Source organism: Phyllobates terribilis, unplaced genomic scaffold, assembly GCF_046119375.1.
Source record: "Phyllobates terribilis strain yellow unplaced genomic scaffold, ASM4611937v1 Scaffold_97__1_contigs__length_5976380, whole genome shotgun sequence".
NCBI classification, from domain to species: Eukaryota; Metazoa; Chordata; class Amphibia; order Anura; family Dendrobatidae; genus Phyllobates; species Phyllobates terribilis.
In genome coordinates, this window is record NW_027362857.1 from 2714433 (window position 1) to 2734017 (window position 19585).

At 43.6% G+C, this 19585-nt stretch overlaps 1 long non-coding RNA gene across 1 annotated transcript in view; it reads left to right on the forward strand.

The window, feature by feature from the left end:
- Positions 1-487: 487 nt before the first annotated feature.
- Positions 488-19585, forward strand: part of LOC141198554 (uncharacterized) — a 44631-nt gene continuing 25533 nt past the window's right edge. The window contains exons 1-2 of the long non-coding RNA XR_012270487.1: positions 488-561; positions 2567-2634. This is a non-coding gene — a long non-coding RNA (uncharacterized lncRNA). The remainder of the gene's footprint in view (positions 562-2566; positions 2635-19585) is intronic.

Here is a 19585-nt window from a genome sequence, read left to right on the forward strand (position 1 = left end):
CTATGGGGAAAGCGCGCCGAAAAAAACGCCAAGAATTGGCATGTCAATTCTTTTTGCGCGGCCGCTTTTGCAGTGAAAGCGCCCGCGCAAAAATACGTGGCAAAACGCGGCATCTGAACGCTTTTCAGCAAAAACCATAGCTTTTGCTGGAAGGCGTTTCCAGCTTTCTTTGGCACTTCTTTTACGCGAGCGGTCTAAAGCGCCGCATAAAAGCAGGAACGTAGCCTAAGGGACTCGATCTTTAATAAAAAAAAATCCTCGCTCCGACGTAATCCATGGGTCTTCTGTCTTCAGCTCTGCTACATCTTTGCCATCAGAGAAATATGTCTGCTGACAGATGAGCAGGCACAGAATGACACTGGAGCACTGTTACTGTGTAGTGCGGCACTATGTTGCTTTTTTGTCATTTCATGCAGTGTAGAAATCTTGGGAAAAGTGTGGATTGTGCTCTGGAAGTGATCAGTTATAGCTAACTATGTTATTTTCTGCAGAGATAAGTCCTGCATAGAAGATGGGATATATCGGTCTGCAGATAAAGAACTTCACCTAGAGACATCACTGGTGAGTATGTGTATTACCTATGTTGAGTATATGTATTACCTATACACACACACTGACACTATATACAGAGCTCCTGTGTATAATATTAATGGTGATCATTGCATTACCTGTACACTGACACTATATACAGAGCTTCTGTGTATAATGTCACTGGTGATGACTGATAACCGGTACACTATATACAGAGCTCCTGTGTATAATATCACTGGTGATCACTGTATAACCTGTACACTGACCCAATATACAGAGCTTTTTTACATTTTTATTATTTTAGCATTATTTGTCACTATGTTGTGGCATTATGTGCTTTGGTCATGACATGACGATATTTGTCCCTTGTATGTGGTATTATTCAGTCACCATGTGGTGGTAATATGTGGTCTCATGGTGTGTCAGTATTTATACCTTGTATCTGGTAGCATTTGATCGCTATGTGGTGGTATTATGTGCTTTGGTCATGGTGTGGCGGTATTTGTGCCTTGTATGTGGCATTATTTGGGCACTATGTGGTGGTAATATGTGATCTGGTCACGGTGTGGTGGTATTTCTGCCTTCTATCTGGTAATATTGGTCTTGGTAGAGTGGATTGTGGTTGGTCATTTGTTTTATCTGATATCAATAAGGGGAAACCTCTTTATTTTCAATAGATATTAAATACTTGGATGTTTAACCCCTCCCTGCCCTGTGACTATTACACAGCAGCAGAGATGCAGTTGCAGAGGTTCACCAGAGAAAGCAAGTTGGCATTTGGTGAGATTTTCACCTCTGTATTTATAAGACAAAACCAGGAGTGGGTGAGAAATTCATAAAACATTACCTCGGATTGCTCCACTCCTGGTTTTGTCTTATAAATACAGAGGTAAAAATCTCACCAAATACTCAAAGTGCCACAATCTTCTGACAGTGCTGATTCCACCAATAAATAAGTGATCACCTTCCCAACCTGTGCATCGCTGAGAACTTGTTTTCACCAATAAAAACCCTTTAATGCAAATTACAGTAATTGTACATCGCATTTCTGGTGAGCGCACAGTGATGGGCAGAAGCGGCCAATATAATGGGTATAACGGCTAACAGGTATTTGCAAATAGCTGAAGGGTGGGTGGGCCCCTGGAGTCAATGTCCCTGGTGGGCCCCAGACAACCCAGTCCGGCGCTGTTGACAACAGTGACCTGGGGGTCTGAAATGCTTCCTGGGGCGATCCCCATGCTGTCCCCATGTCATTTGAGCACTGTCACTATTGTTTTGGGCACTTTTTAGGCTTTCTACAGACTGTCGGGGGTGCCGCCGCAAAAATGCTCGGGTCTCCCATAGACTAACATTGGGCTCGTTGCTCGGGTCGAGCACCCGAGTATCACGGTGAGCTCGGCCCGAGCTTCGAGCACCCGAGCATTTTAGTGCTCACTCAACACTAATTGCCACTCTTCGTAATGTGCAAACAAGGTCTTCTTCAGGTGGATTCCACCTGGATCCCTCATGAAAAGCACTAGATAAAAATGTAAATGATTGAACATATGCACTGCAATATAAAAACAACTTGCTGTGCATTGTGTATTTTTCAGTCTTTTTCAGCTTCTTTTCTCCGCTTCCAGCTTTGAAAATTATGAAGTGGTTAAAGAAAGTGATCGGTTCATTCTGCTGGTGGCTTCTGTTTGGAAGCCGCTGACTATTTTATATGTAGTTAACAAAAACACTGATGTTTTCCTTAAGTGTCTTCTTATAAAATAAAAAATCAGTGGGTATGCTGGCGTCTATAAGGTGCTGTGTGTACGTACCCTTAGGAATAACAGAATCTCTGGTCATCTCCTCCATTTTTGGCCAGAGTTTAGAGGATTAATGGGAGACATAGAACCGCTATTCTCCAGTTTGGGATCTAACCCTTCAGACATACTATATATGAGGTATAGTATTAATATACCATAAAAGTCAGTAATAATCAATTAAATGCGAAAAGACATTAAACAATTTTAATTTTTTATTTCTTTGAATTAAAATTGCATGGAAGGATGAAGACAAGTTCTTGGAGGAGCCTTCAACTTTTGCACGTGTCTCTTGCTGGTCAGGAGGCCACAGGTAGGTGGTACAACTCCTTCCATACAGGTACAGCATTAATGGTGGATGTGCTGTAGTTTCTTCAGAGCGCTAGATTTGGGGGGGTTTCTGTCCTCGAGATGTCAATGGTGCGTTGGTGGCAGCAGCCAAAAATACAGCTTTCTCTGACAGCACGAGCAGCCCTGGATAATCCACGCCGGCAGGATGTTATCATCCGGCGGAACAGAGAACCTAGGAGAAAAGATGTAAAACTGATGTAAGTAATGGGACTCCATATTAGAGGACACTACTGTGGTGTCACTGTGACATGACATTAGAGGAATCTCATCATACAGAGGAGCAGAATCATTGTCAGCCATCATACATGTGACAATCCCACCACTGACGGATAACATCTGCTCCACATGACTTCTTCTCACTGACGTCATACAACATGGAGATTATCGTCACACTTACCTCGCCTAGTTTCCCCCTCTTCAACTTTCTCTGTTTTTAGTTGTTTTCTCAGTGTTCGAAAATATTTTCTTCTCTTCTGAACTGGAGATTCTAATCAAAAAGCCAGAAAAAAATGTTGATTATAAACTCCTAAAAGATGAGCTTTGTATCTTTATAGAGTTATGCAACTGATTAATATGAACCTGTAGCTTTTCTGGGTTCCGGTGGTGTCTCCCCAAAGAACCATGTCCCCATATTAATATGACATTACTTTCAGCAAGCCACGGTGTTATGTAATCAGTTGGATAAAACTTCATTGTAACTTTAAAGAAGACCCATCACCAGGTCAAAAGTGTCCAAGATTCGCTCTTATTTTATGTCGGCTTCTCCCCTGAGTATTCTGATATTTGTTTTCCTAAAATCCACAGTACGGTTGTAGAGATATGGGACTTTTTATTTAGTGTTAATTATTATGGTCTTTATCATGTGGGCGTGGTAACCTAAGGGCACGCCCCAGAGGATCCTGTGAGCACCGCCCCTTTGTAAAGAATAAAAATTACCACTAATTACAAAGGCCCATAACTCTGGAACCGTATGGGGGATTTTAACAAAACAAAAAATAGAATACTCAGGGGAGCAGAAAGAATAAAGGAAGTAATTTTAGAGCCTTAATATTTAAATTTTGGATCATAGGCTATAATTGGATGGCCTATAAACCTGTACATACCTGACAATGAGGGCGAGGATGACTCACTGTTTTTAGCAGTAAAACACTGATTGTCTCCAACAGTTTTGGAAGGGGAAGATTCTTTCTGCCTGTTGGTAGAAAAAAGACACGTAAGTTACAAGGAAAAAACAATAGAATAACGGAAGAACACCTGTCTGTTAGGTCAATTAGGACAACATAGAGGAGATATCCTGCTCAAGACCACATTTTACCAGCAAGAATGGAGTCTAATTAGTAATATTGGCCTGTAGTGAGTTGGAAATGAATGGTTGGTCGCAACAATCAGCTGTTATAGAAGTTATCACAAGTAAGACCCACAGAGATTGTGTAGTCATGGGGTGGTGGATGCTAGATTTAGATTTGTGTTACTCGTATCTTGTATTTGGATCCGACATATATCAGGACTAAATCTCATAATAATAATAATCTACTCACATTTCTGAGCGTTTTTCATTGATCTCTGGGGAACACCCTGGAGGTGACATAGGCTCTTCATTGCCTCCATCACTGTTCTCTTGGGAACACTGTGGAGGTGACATAGGCTCTATATTGGTCATCATCCCAGTATTGGTGATATATAGCTAAAACAGATAAAGAAATATAAAATAGATATATTTAATTTTTTTTTGTAATTATAGGTTTCATACATTTTATTAGCCACATACTTACTTTAGAAGACCTTTGATAAGTTGATGCAAAGTTTTTGATTTCTGGCCAGTCATTGTCCTCACTTGTGTCCCCCTCATCTGAATTCATATGTTTGAAGCTGCTACTTCGAGCTAAAAAATACAAGTGTTATTAGAGATTATTAGTATAATACCCAGACAGTCACCATGTTATCACTAATAATGATGGGAACTGATTTTGACATAAAATGAAAGACAAGACACACGTCAGTTTTCTGCAGATGACGTCTCATTTTACTTACTGATAAAGTAGCGGGTGTCCTCATCTGACTTTAGGTCAGGAACGAACAGGGGCTTATGACTTAAAAGGTTGTCAAAGTCTAAGTCACGCATAAATGGATGAATTTTGATCTCATTTGCGCCTCCTGGAAAAGGAAGACAAGAAAGAGAGTGATACAGTCATTGTCAGAGAAACTGCTCCATATCTGTAGAATTTATGTTAATCTGAACTGAAGATGTAACAGAGCCGACATAAAGGAAATATATTGAACATTATAGCATGAAGAATGGGTAATAGACAAGTAGGTAGAGTACAGAACCTCAGTGCTGATCCTCATGGAACCCATCATTTGTCTGGTCACGCTGTAATAATTCATTGATAATACTATTAATATTACCTGTTCCAAGTCTCAGTGCTGGAATTTTTCTGAGCAGTTGAGTGATGATGCCTCGAGCATTAGTTGGAGGAAAGTAATTACATCTCCAAGGTATATCATCTGTTATATAAAAAGCAAATATTATAAGAAATAAAACCTCTTCATTTATTTTCAGAAAAAAAAAATTCCTTAACAAAGCTAGAAAAAACTACAGAACTATTCGAGTCAAATAACAGTGACATCACAAGCATTCAGATTATTTTACTTACCCTGGATGATACTGTGTAAAATATTCCTTCTGCAAGCCCCTGTAAATGGTGGATATCCAAATAGAAATTTATATAGGATGATCCCTATTGACCACCAGTCAACAGGCCTTCCATAGCCTATCTTTAGGATAACTTCTGGAGCCATGTAAGTAGGGGTGCCAGCAGTCTGGAAACCAACAGAAAAAGGAGATGATGATCAATAAATATAATTGCGACACATAACATCAGTGGAAATGTTTTTCTAGAGAAATTATAAATCAGAGAAGGAGAAAGATGAGATCTGTAAAGTACAAGACCCTGTAAGTAAAGCCTACCTCTTTATCAAGGAACTCTTTGGTGATGTCCTTAGTTGGAGTCTTGTAGAAGTCTGAGTTTGGTCTCATGAGGCCGAGTTTTGAAACCCCAAAATCAGTGACCTTAATATGTCCTGTTGATGTTATCAGGAGGCTGTGAAAGAAAAGATGGTGTCAGCACCAAGTAATAACCCACAGACTGTATAAGAAACTCTAACTTTCTTCCCCTCTAATATGCTAGAGGGGTCACTTACTTCTCAGGCTTCAGATCTCTGTGCACCACACCATAGCTGTGCAGGTATTCCACAGCAAGGACCGTTTCCGCAATGTACATACGGGCCAAGAGGACTGGTAAAGGACCCCTGTGCTTTAGAAGGGTACCACAGTCACCTCCTACAGGAGAAAGCAAATATGAGAACTGAGGGTTTGTTACAATGTAAATTACACATGATGAGTGGGAATGTGAAAAAGGCGGAGACATTGGGACAGGATGGTCTATATATACTGTATAATGTAGTGCGTATACTGTATACTGCAGATAGACCCTATACATAGAGACAGAGCCTCATCTACGAGCCTATAATTTTTTTCTCTGTGAACGTTCTTATCTATAAAAACTCTTCAAAAAGACAAATCTTCCTTTTACCCATAGTGGAAATTGCTGCCGTGCTCAGCGAGGACATACTGGGGGACTTTCATAGAGATCAATGGTTTTTCAGGCATCTTGGTAACAGATGACTTATAATAATTGCAAAGAGGACATGTAACCGTCCATGTGGGCACATTGTGGTCATATATAGGTGCTAGGATTAAGCAGACGTGGGCTGGATATAGATACAATGGATGTGTCCTACCTGGTACATACTCCATGACCATACATAGATGAAGTTTAGTAGGAAAGGAGCAGAAAGTGGAGACCACAAAGGGACAATCTGCAAATGCTGAGATGTCCCTCTCCAGAAAGGCCCATTCAAGCCTCTTTGGCTTTTTCAGGTTCTCCTTGTCCATTTTCTTCATAGCGCAGACTTGGTTTGTGTCTTTATGGCGAACTAAGTGGACGGCCCTGGAGAGGAGAAAAAAACATGATTTACTATAAATTCTTATTAACAATCTATCTATAGATCTCATCAAATGATCTCCTGTATTAATGATTAATGTGGGGCCATCACTAGAAAACCATGTCTATAAATACATAAAATAACACTCCACAAATGATCACCAATGGGGGGTCCTCATCCACGTCACATCCTAACTGACCTGAATAGTGACAGATAGATGTGGACCGTGATGTGAACTCATAATTTGTCCATGGGAACATAACATGGGAAGGACGCAGAGACATCGTCATAAGGAGCCCTGGGAAATATATATAATACCAAAGTAAAGCTCACCCAAAGGCTCCACTGCTGATCAGTTTGATCGGTTTATAGTCGCTCTTACAAGGATTTCTCCCCAGGTTCAATGATCCGATCGCGGCCTAAAAAGGAATAAGAAATGACATTAAGACATAGAAACTGCAGGGGAATAAAAGCTGAAGATGCAGGAACGTCTCTCTTCTATATTATGTCCATGATGATTACACTGCAGCAGATGTAGGGGACGTGATACAAGCCGGACCCTGCACAGACACTATTATATTATAGGAGATATCCCCCTTATACAAAGACACAGGCGGAAATACAAACTCCGCACCACTGAGTACAGACTGTCCTCACAGATGATGAAGCCACAGGGACAGGTGGCCATAAAATACCCTGTGTCTGCCTGGAGTGGACATGGAGGCCTCCACCATCATAAATCCGACCTTCTGCTAAATGGCTGGTAATCTGGAGAAGATCAGACAACAAGGACATGAGATGTAGACCTGTGTCTGCCTGGAGAGGACAGGGAGGCCACCATCATGAAACTGACCTTCTGCTATATGATTGGTAATCTGGAGAAGATGAGACAAGGACATGAGATGTAGACCTGTGTCTGCCTGGAGCGGACATGGAGGCCTCCACCATCATAAATCTGAGCTTCTGCTATATGGCTGGTGATCTGGAGAAGATCAGAGAACAATGACATGAGATGGAAACCTGTGTCTGCCTGGAGAGGACAGGGAGGCCTCCACCATCATGAACCTGAGCTTCTGCTATATGGCTGGTGATCTGGAGAAGATCAGACAACAAGGACATGAGATGTAGAAGATGATAAATCCTTACCAGGCGCTCCACTGAGTAGGCCGGATACTCCAGTACAAGCAGGACATTTTGGGCCAGTTGTTTAATAAAGGCCAATTCTCCACTTTGGGATTTTTCTTCAGCCTATAGAGATGAAAACAAAGAAGAATGAAAATCATGAGAGAAAAAGCAAAACGGAGGAGGCCATTTATATCACCATGTTACTTATGCTATCTACACTACAAGTACTACATGACAACTGACGAGGGATCCGGTCGCTTGTAAACCTTTAAATCCCCACGTCCTCCCTCCATACCCAATGTATGTATATAAGACACATGGCTGCTTGTGACCTGTGTAAAATGGCCACAGCAGACTCCAACTCAAAACGCGGGGTGACTGCAACAATGATAGCCCCACAATTATATACAGTAGATATCTAATAGGCTTTAAACCAGAAGAAAAACAACACCTAATTAAGAGTTAGACCCTAGCCGCACCACACCGACACAAGGGTTAAGGCATTAATATCCCACATTAATACCACTATCCTCACAGGACCGAAGTCCACTAGTTATATTGAGATGTAACCAAAGTCACTATTCCCCCAACAGTAACCTCCGTCCAAAGGACATCACATTTATCAAGACTCTGACCCAAACCTATCCCCCACCGCTGTGACCGTCCCAAAACCTCTACTTATCAAGTGCCAGCCTTCAAACTTTCCTCCCATCTCTTTATAAGGGCTGGTTGGATGCTGGAACGTGAAACTCCTACCTTCTTCCTTTTATTGTCCCCCTGTAACCTAGCTCCTCAACTCCTTCCCGCAAATGTACGGGTTATTAACATCCTGGAAGGGTCCTCACATGTGGAGGGGGCTCAGGAGCTGAGCTCCCCAAACATGCGTATATGAAATAGCCAGCATCTGTCCCTAAAAACCGTGGACAACGCAGAATTCTTCTGTTAACCATTTAAATAAAGCTGTCAGTCTGTGACAGTATCATTTCAATTGTGCATGCACCGATGCCTGAGCACTCTTGCTTTCATCGGCCCTCCACAAGGCGATCACAGGGGTCTAATGCATTTCTAGGACAACCAGGGGTCTGCTGAAGACCTCCGTTGCTGAAACCACGGTCCTCCTTGTGAAGCTTAGCTATAGGCTGAGCTCCAGAGGAGATCAAGATTTTCACTATATAGCGCAATACTGTAGTATTGCAATATATAGTATGAGCGATTTGCAGGATTAAGTCCCCTAAGGGAACGAAAAAAAAAATTTAAAAATAAAGAAGAAAAGATTTAAAAAAATGTTAAAAATATAAAAGTTCAAATCACTCCTCTTTTCACCATTTAAAATAAAGAAAGGAAAAAATGAATGATCATATTTGATATTGATGCGGTTGTTAAAGTCTGATCTTTTAAGATAGGGAATTAATTAATACGATCAATAAACACCGAAAAGAGGAAAAAAAATTGGATTTGTGGGGTTTTTTTGTCTTCTCATTTCAGTTAAAAACATTAATAATAAACAATCAAAACACCCATAGAATCTATGATTCTATGACACTCTATGTACACAAAGTTCACTGCAAAACTCAAATCTTCACTCATCCCAATCGACAGAAAACTAAAATGTTATGGGTCCCTGAATATAGCGACACAAAGAACCATTGCATCTCACTTGGAATTTTTTTCCCTTGTTTCAGTACAATGTATGGTAAATAGAATGGAGCCACTGAAAGCTACAACTTGTCCTGCAAAAGAATCAAGCCCTCACATGTCTATGTCAATGGAAAAATAACAAATTTATGGCTCTTGAAAGAAAGTGAGGAAAAAATGAAGGCATAACAACTGAAAACTCTGTGGTCCATAATTGGTTAACCAATCCAATTCCCCCCTACCTCCACAACCCTCCCAATAACCCTGTAGATATCACCCTCTCCCTTGTCATGTAGCCTGTATGCCCTATTACTGCTCCCCGGCTATTCTTATCTGGGTATTTGGTACAGGTTAAACTTATATTCCATTATTATTTTCCATTATTACTATATGATTTGTGCAGATTGTCTGCTATTTACCTGTTGTACTAATGTCCATATGTTCTTCTGTAAATGCTCAAGATATTCTGAGCTTATATGACCTCGTTTGTATTTGGTCAGGCAATCTCTCACAAGCTCCATTACCAGCCGGTAAGTGAAGCTGAGGACGCCATCGGGTAGTGGTAGCACAAAGTCAGGGTCATAGGTGGTAAGAATCCCCTGGAGTAGTGCTAACACCTGAAGTCTGTCTGGAGGAATTCCAGACATTTCCAGTAAATCCAAGCGCAGTCTGTATATGACTAGCTATATGGCTTATCACACCGACAACAATGACACCGGAAAGTCAAAGTGACAACTAGAGTGTAATGACTTGTAGAAGTAGTGATGGTTAATTGTGATGTCATAATGGAATCTTGTGTTCTACTCTTAAAGGGGCAGCTTACCTTATAAGGAAGTTGCCTAGCATCCCTTAAGGAGGCAACAATATAGGCTGAGCATCGGTACCATATGCAGACATGGATGATAGAGCTATGGACGCTTTACTCTTCTGAGCAGTTAGAGTATTATTATGTTGTTACATAAATTATTTATATCTGTTCCACACAATAAAAATTAGTGTTTTGTATCAATAAGAAAGTCAGATTCCGGGGCTAAAAGACAATGTATATCTTTGTACCGTGTTAGGGGCTAAAAGAAGTATCTTTACTGAGGGAAAAGGGCCGGACTAGGGGCTGCTCCCAGCTCTGGCATAGGACGCACACAGGCCCATGTTACTCTCCCACACCCACTTTCAAAGATGAGGGTCTCTATTACAAATATGACCCTGCCTACCATTGGAGAAAATCTAAATTTACTACTCCCCGTGATACCAATTTATTAGGATGATCATTTAGGTCTCTTTATCACATTAATAGTTCCCCTTGGGCATCCTTATAATAATAAGAGTGCCCCTCTGGGTCTCCTTATAATAATATTAGTGCCCCTCTGGGTCTCCTTATAATAATATTAGTGCCCCTCTGGGTCTCCTTATAATAATAATAGTGCCCCTCTGGGTCTCCCTATAATAATAATAGTGCCCCTCTGGGTCTCCCTATAATAATAATAGTGCCCCTCTGGGTCTCCTTATAATAATAATAGTGCCCCTCTGGGTCTCCCTATTATAATAATAGTGCCCCTCTGGGTCTCCCTATAATAATAATAGTGCCCCTCTGGGTCTCCTTATTATAATAATAGTGCCCCTCTGGGTCTCCTTATAATAATAATAGTGCCCCTCTGGGTCTCCCTATAATAATAATAGTGCCCCTCTGGGTCTCCTTATAATAATAATAGTGCCCCTCTGGGTCTCCCTATAATAATAATAGTGCCCCTCTGGGACTCCTTATAATAATAATAGTACCCCTCTGGGTCTCCTTATAATAATAATAGTGCCCCTCTGGGTCTCCTTATAATAATAATAGTGCCCCTCTGCGTCTCCTTATAAGATTAAAGGGAATCTGTCAGAAGGATCAGCCCTCCCTCCCAAGCCGTCTATATGGGCATACGTTATACACGTGGTCCCTTTACCAGCGAGGTTGGTCGACTGGGATAAGAAAATCATTCAACGAGAGACTAGATGGATTTTATTATCGAATGGCCTATTGTTATAGTGTGATCACTATTCAGTATGGCCCTATTACATAGACTATCACCATACAGTTTGTAGGCCAATTGTGGCTGCGCTCTTCTATACGGCATAGTCGGCCATTTGGACGGACTTCTTTTCTTTATCTATACTTTTAATCTTGGCTGCACTGAATATTGATTCAGGGTTAAATGATTCTCCTTTGTGTGTGCATCGATTATATCTGGTACATTTACACTATATTAATACATCCTCTATATTTATAATATATCTATACACCTATATTCCCTGTTGTCTTGTTGCCTAGCCATTATGGGAACCAATCTGGACCTACAGTGCTGGCCAAAAGTATTGGCACCCCTGCAATTCTGTCAGATAATACTCAGTTTCTTCCTGAAAATGATTGCAATCACAAATTCTTTGGTATTATTCTCTTCATTTAATTTGCTTGCAAGGAAAAAACACAAAAGATAATGAAGCAAAAACCAAATCATTTATCATTTCACACAAAACTCCAAAAAAGGGCCGGACAAAAGTATTGGCACCCTCAGCCTAATACTTGGTTGAAGAACCTTTAGCCAAAATAACTACGAACAACCGCTTACGGTAACCATCAATGAGTTTCTTACAATGCTCTGCTGGAATTGTAGACCATTCTTCTTTGGCAAACTGCTCCAGGTCCCTGATATTTGAAGGGTGCCTTCTCCAAACTGCCATTTTGAGATCTCTCCACATGTGTTCTATGGGATTTAGGTCTGGACTCATTGCTGGCCACCTTAGAAGTCTCCAGTGCTTTCTCTCAAACCATGTTATATTGCTTTTGGAAGTGTGTTTTGGTCATTGTCCTGCTGGAAGACCCATGACCTCTGAGGGAGACCCAGCTCACACTGGGCCCTACATTATGCTGCAAAATTTGTTGGTAGTCTTCAGACTTCATAATGCCATGCACAAGGTCAAGCAGTCCAGTGCCAGAGGCAGCAAAGCAACCTCAAAACATCAGGGAACCTCCGCCATGTTTGACTGTAGGGACCGTGTTCTTTTCTTTGAATGCCTCTTTTATTTTCCTGTACACTCCATGTTGATACTTTTTCCCAAAAAGCTCTACTTTTGTCTCATCTGACCAGAGAACATTCTTCCAAAATGTTTTAGGCTTTCCCAGGTAAGTTTTGGCAAACTCCAGCCTGGTTTTTTCATGTCTCGGGGTAAGAAGTGGAGTCTTCCTGGGTATCCTACCATGCAGTCCCTTTTCATTCAGACGTCGACGGATAGTACGGGTTGACACTGTTGTACCCTTGGACTGCAGGGCAGCTTGAACTTGTTTGGATGTTAGTCGAGGTTCTTTATCCACCATCTGCACAATCTTGCATTGAAATCTCTCGTCAATTTTTCTTTTCCGTCCACATCTAGGGAGGTTAGCCACAGTGCCATGGGCTTTAAACTTCTTGATGACACTGCGCACGGAAGACACAGGAACATTCAGGTCTTTGGAGATGGACTTGTAGCCTTGAGATTGCTCATGCTTCCTCACAATTTGGTTTCTCAAGTCCTCAGACAGTTCTTTGGTCTTCTTTCTTTTCTCCATGCTCAATGTGGTACACACAAGGACACAGGACAGAGGTTGAGTCAACTTTAATCCATGTTAACTGGCTGCAAGTGTGATTTAGTTATTGCCAACACCTGTTAGGTGCCACAGGTAATTTACAGGTGCTGTTAATTACATGAATTAGAGAAGCATCACATGATTTTTCAAAGGGTGCCAATACTTTTGTCCACCCCCTTTTTTAGGTTTGGTGTGGAATTATATTCAATTTGGCTTTAGGACAATTCCTTTTGTGTTTTTTTCATTGAAGACAAATTAAATGAAGAGAATAATACCAAAGAATTTGTGATTGCAATCATTTTCTGGAAGAAACTGAGTATTATCTGAATTGCAGGGGTGCCAATACTTTTGGCCAGCACTGTATGATGTGATAAATACTTGATGAGATCCATAAAACAGCGCCCCCTATTGGAGCCCACTGTTCGTTTCAAGCATGGAACTTCTGGTATCTGTATGGGGAGGAAACCTCTCGCTGGAGCGCCGCGTGCCTCCCAGTGCGCACTGACGCCCCCTCCGGTCTCATCGCTGGAACACATTTTTATGTAAAGTGTCATTGAATGCAGCAGCCGGGTCTAAGCTCCTAATAAACACAACCCTCCGCCTGCCCCGCTGTGTTATTACAGGCTCTATTCCCCTTCAAGCCTAAGCGTCAGAATGCCTGCTCCTCCTCTTACCTCCCCCTTTCACCTGCTGTTATAGTACAGCCTGTCTGGGCTCTGTATTAAAGCCTCTTATTAACCCTCTCTCCCTATGTATCTACTGGTAGACCCCATATTAATATAAGCCCCTTGCATACCATGAGCTGCAATATTATTATTGTAAGAAACCCCATGTGCACTATTATTATCAGGCATAGATGGGGGCATTATTATTCAGTATCGGCACACAGGGGGCATTATTACTATCTAAGGCAAGGGTGGGCAATTAATTTTCCAAAGAGATCACATGAGAGACCATGACTGTTGCGGAGAACGAACCAATAGACAGATATGAATTCTGCTCAATATTCATATCAACATATTAATTACATTTATTATAATATATTAATATTCTCACTAGAGATGAGCGGTGTTCGACTCGAACTGTTCGCCAATCTCAAATTCGAGCTGTTTTGGGCAGTGTTCGAGCCCTTCGGCGAACACGAACAATTTGAAAAAAATCCGGCTGTTCGAGGTTATCTTCCATAACTGTTCGTGCACCAAAATCATAACTGGATTTTTTCTCAGTAATGCTGAAAATTAATGTTAATACGCAGTTTGAGTGTACAGCGGGGCGGGGGGTGGGGCAGGGGATGGATCTCTGCAGAAATAATGAAGATCTCCATTTTTTTTTCTCTTTCCCCCATTTACAGTGGGGAGATGCAATCTGTCAGCCTATCAGCAGCGCACACACGGAGCGAACTGCTTTTTTCACACAAGCAAAGGCATGTGTCATTGGCAGTGTATGTCACATGTCCTTGCCCTATAAGACCCAGCCATTTTCCACGTAGCCACCATTTTCTCACTGCTGCAGCTGCGTGTTAGACGGCACCGCTGTTGCTGTGTGCGCTATACTTTGAGTGTTCATTTCAAGCCAATTTTCGCACAAATCTACAGATAGCTTGGGAGTAGGGGATAGTTGTGATTGCAGTCCTTTTGAGGACTAGGTTACATCATTTCCTACGACTTTTATCAGGCAGGTCTGTGCTCTTAAATAGATAGGTTGGGAGTAGGGTCTACTTGTAATTGCAGTCCTTTTCTGGACTAGGTTACAGCATTTCCTAGGACTTTTTGCTAGGCAGGTCTGTGCCAGTGCTGTGCAAGTTTTTTTCACAGCATTTGGCTAAATCTAGCTAAGCAAATCCTTTTTGGCCTCTTGCAGTGTGTGTTAGTCAGTGGAGTAGCCTATCTGTGTTGCAAGCTATACCACCTGTGTATAGAATACAAATTTTTTTACTGCACCTAGCCAAGTAAAACCTTTTGGGCATAGCATCATTCTATTAGTCCATCTATACTAACCTCCACCAGGTTGCAAATTAAAAATAATTTTTATCTGCATCTAGCTCTGAAAAAAATGTGGTCTTGTAGCAGTGTGTGGGACTTGTTCTATTAGTCCATCTATACTAAGCTCCACCAGGTTGCAAATTAAAAATAATTTTTATCTGCATCTAGCTCTGAAAAAAAATTTGGGCTTGTAGCAGTGTGTGGGACTTGTTCTATTAGTCCATCTATACTAACCTCCACCAGGTTGCAAATTAAAAATAATTTTTAGCTGCATCTAGCTCTGAAAAAAAATTTGAGCTTGTAGCAGTGTGTGGGACTTGTTCTATTAGTCCATCTATACTAAGCTCCACCAGGTTGCAAATTAAAAATAATTTTTATTTGCATCTAGCTCTGAAAAAAAATTTGGGCTTGTAGCAGTGTGTGGGACTTGTTCTATTAGTCCATCTATACTAAGCTCCACCACCTATGTATGTAATAAAATTGTTTTACTGCATCTAACCCAGCCAATGCTTTTGGGCTAATACAACAGTTTGGCCACTCAGCTCTGCTCGGTTCCCATCCATTGTTTTTTGTGCAAACAACTCCAGAGTTGTCAATTAGTTAACCACCAAAATGAGTGGAAAAAGGCCTGCTGATGGTGGAAAGGGGAATAGGTGTGTTGGGAAGGGAAAAAAAGGTTGTGTCCGTGGGTTAGGTGTTAAAGCAACAGTAACATCTGCAGAAGAAAGACCATCTTCCAGCCAAACTAAGATGTCTACTTCTTTTAGTGGACAATGTGATAAGATCCCTTTCTTACGGCCACGCCAATCGCTACAAATTCCAGATGAGGCACAAAAACAGCAGGTGCTTCAACGGATATCAAGTGCTCCTTCAAGTGGGCTCTCCTCCACCTCAACCATAATGTAGACCCTCGTTCCCAAACTGTATCTCCTGTTGGTGGAGAGAATGAGGAAGGCGATGATGAGACTCAAATACCTGATTGGAACGACAACTTGAGATTTTTGTCAGGGCAGGAAGAGGTTGACTCTGAGGACGACTGGTGTGATAACACACAGGGTGATGATGACGAGGTTGGAGATCCCACTTACTGTCAACCCACAGTCAGCCAGTCGATGAGGTCAGCAGAGGAGGTGGAGGAGGATGCTAGTGACGACGAGGTCAGGTTGCGCCTTCCTGGACAGAGACGTAGTACTGGAAGCACGTCAACAACTGCATCCTCAAACACAACTCTGCCTCTGACCACAAGTCGTAGTGGCTCTTCAGGTCGCATGGGTGCTAAGCCTTGCATAGCTTGGGCATTTTTTCAGATCGATAAGAATGACCCAACTCGTGTTATCTGTAACATTTGTCAGAAAAAGCTAAGTAGAGGGCAAAAAATACATAGTTTGAGTACTTCATACATGAACCGGCACATGGATATGAAGCATAAGTTGCAGTGGGAAGCTCACTGTGCTACAATGCGGCCTAGCCGGCTGGGCCAACCACCATCAGCCACATCTTGTGCATCCGCAGCCTCTTCATCCTCTGTGACTGGGGGGATAGCAGTCACACCTGTTTTGGGACGCAGACCGGCCACCTCTTTACCCGCAACAGCCAGTGTGATTGTCAGGTCATCATTTTATTTGGAGGTGGAAACACCAGCTGGTGTTGAGCGCTCTCCGACATCGATAGCACCACCTTTGGATCAAGGCAACCTAACATGTCCGCCTGCATCTTCCTCACAGACCCGCAGTTTGCCGGGGACACCCTTCTCAACCCCGTCTAAGCACAACAGCCAGCCCTCGGTCCCTCAGATGTGGATGTGGCACCCAGGGGAATGGGGATAACTCGGTACCCGGGCCTTTGGCCTGGCCTTTAGGGATGTCGCGGTGGTCGGCTCCCGGGCCCGTACCCTGGGGTCTCTCCTAAAAAGGGGTTGATATTTGTAAAGTTTATAAAAGAAAGAGTTCGTGACGCCACCTGTGGTTTCTGGTGAGGATCACCAGCGCTGCGCAGTCTACTGAGGCTGATGATAAGGCAGCTTGATGGTATAGCTCTCCACAGTTAGAGCTGGGCCTCAGGGCAGTATAGGAACGGGGATGCAGGATATAGAGACTATTCTGGTCCAGAGCAAGAACAGGGACGGACACGATAGCCACTTCAGTACCTTTTACTGGTGGAATTTCAGGCACTCCCCGGAGCACTGTAGGATGAAGGGTGTATGTCCAGATCCTCCCCAATGAGCAGGTTTTGGGCCTCCTGGTTCTGGCTTCTGCATAATAAGTTTCTGACCTGCCTGGAGCTAGGCCTAACTTTGTCTCTGTCCTGCGCTGGCTGACCTTGTGGTAGGGCCTTCTCTTGGAGTGCACGCTCCCGACCTACGGGGCCTATGTGTCTCCTGGCTCTGGTACGTATCAGCACTTTAGCGATCCTGGGACCTGTAGTTCTCCAGGGATTCCTGTTTATCTTGCTGGGTCGTGGAGTTCCCGGCAAGCTTCGGACCCGGTGTCCGGTAAATTCTTCTTCTCGGGGTGAGCCAGCTAAGCTCCTCTGCTCCCCTATGAACTAACTCTCTACTCCTTTGCCTTCGGCCTACTCGAGCCCTCGATAGGCTACTCACACAAACGGCAGCGTGCCGCGGTTCACCGATCTTATGGCGCCGGCACACCTACAGCTCACCTCACTGAGCTACACCGAGTCTTGATCTGGATAAGCTCCACTGCAGGGTAGAATGCAGGAGCTGGAACAGGCTTTTGTCCTCTGAGGTAACACGTCTCAGCCTGCACTGGACTCACTGCTAAACCAGACTCTGACAGACTAACGGCTGCCTGGCCCCACCTTCCCTTATATATCTCCCTAAGGAGCCCCCTCTGGTGGTCTGAGGTGGAAGGTGCAGATGTGTGAATGGTTATGGGGGCCTCTTGTGGAGGAGTCCTTCAATACACCCTTCTGGGTCTGTGATGCCAAGCACAGCTGGGCTTCACATGGACAAGTAAAAGACCATTTCCTCCTAGCCATGAGAAAGCTAAGAGGTTGAATTTCACCATCTGCAAGCTCTTGGCTACATAAATGCTGCCTTTCCGCCTGGTGGACACAGAGGATTTTCGAGACCTTATGTCCCGTCACAGTGCCCCAGTACCAGATGTCCAGTCGGCACTACTTCTCAAAGAAAGGTGTGCCTGCACTCCACCAGCATGTCGCACACAACATCACCGCTTCTTTGAGAAACTCTGTGTGTGACAGGGTGCATTTCACCACAGACACTTGGACGAGTAAGCATGGACAGGGGCGTTACATGTCGCTGACTGGGTACTGGGTAACTATGGTGACAGGACAAGGGGCTGCTGTCCAAGTCTTGCCGTCCCCACGAGTTGTGCGTCAATCCTCTTTATCTCGAAGTTCCTCCACTGCTTCTGCCTCCTCAACCTCCTCTCGGTCCTCCACCTGCACCCAAAGCCTGTCTGGTCATGCCACAAGCTTTCTAACTGCGCAGAAGGGATCCTGCACAGCTCCTTACTATGCTGGCAGCAGGGCTCAACGTCATCAGGCGGTTTTTACTTTGAAATGTCTGGGAAATGTGAGTCACACAGCTGAGGAGTTGTGGTCAGCTCTGGAGAACCAGTTTCATGAATGGTTGTCTCCACTGGACCTGAAACCAGGGAAGGCCGTGTGCGACAATGCTGCAAACCTCAGTGCGGCCCTTCGCCGGGGCAATGTCACACACGTGCCTTGTATGGCTCACGTGTTGAACCTGGTGTCCAGCAATTTTTAGGCCACTATCCTGGACTAGATAGCCTTCTGCAGAGGGCACGGTCGCTGTGTGCTCACTTCCGCCGTTCGCATCCCGCAGCTCAGCGACTTACATCTCTACAGAAGTCGTTGAGCCTGCCACTTCACAGGCTAAAACGCGATGTGCCTACCCGGTGGAATTCAACTCTGCACATGTTGCAGTGACTGTGGCAGCACCGACAAGCCCTGGTGCAATATGTTCTGACGTATAGCCTGGGCCAACGAGATCCAGAGGTGGGACAAATCACGCTGGAGGAGTGGTCTCAGATCAGGGACCTATGCATCCTTCTGCACAGTTTTGAAATGGCGACGAAGATGTTTAGTGCTGACGATGCCATTATCAGCATGACTATTCCGGTGATTTACATGCTGGAGCACATGTTAAACAGAATTCGGAGTCAGGTGGTGGCACAAGAGGAGGTGGAGGAAGTAGAGGAGGAGGAGTTGTATGCGGAAGGGCTAACATCTGCAAAGTCCAGACGGTCGGCAGCACCAAGGCGGCAGGCATGTGAGGGTGGGGGAGATGGTTTTAGCAGGGCGCATGGTAGCAGCCAAACTAGTGAGAAATGTGCAGGAGCCCAGGAAGAAGTGGAGGACGAACTGATGGAAGACTCATCAGATGAGGGAGACCTTGATCACATTTCTGTTGTGCGAGGTTGGGGAGAGAGGGCAGAGGAAGGAAGCATGATTGTTACCTCGCCACCAACACAACAGGGACTTGGTGCTCCTGGATGCGCAAGACACATGAGTGCCTTCTTGCTGCACTACCTGCAACATGACCCTCGAATTGTGAGAAT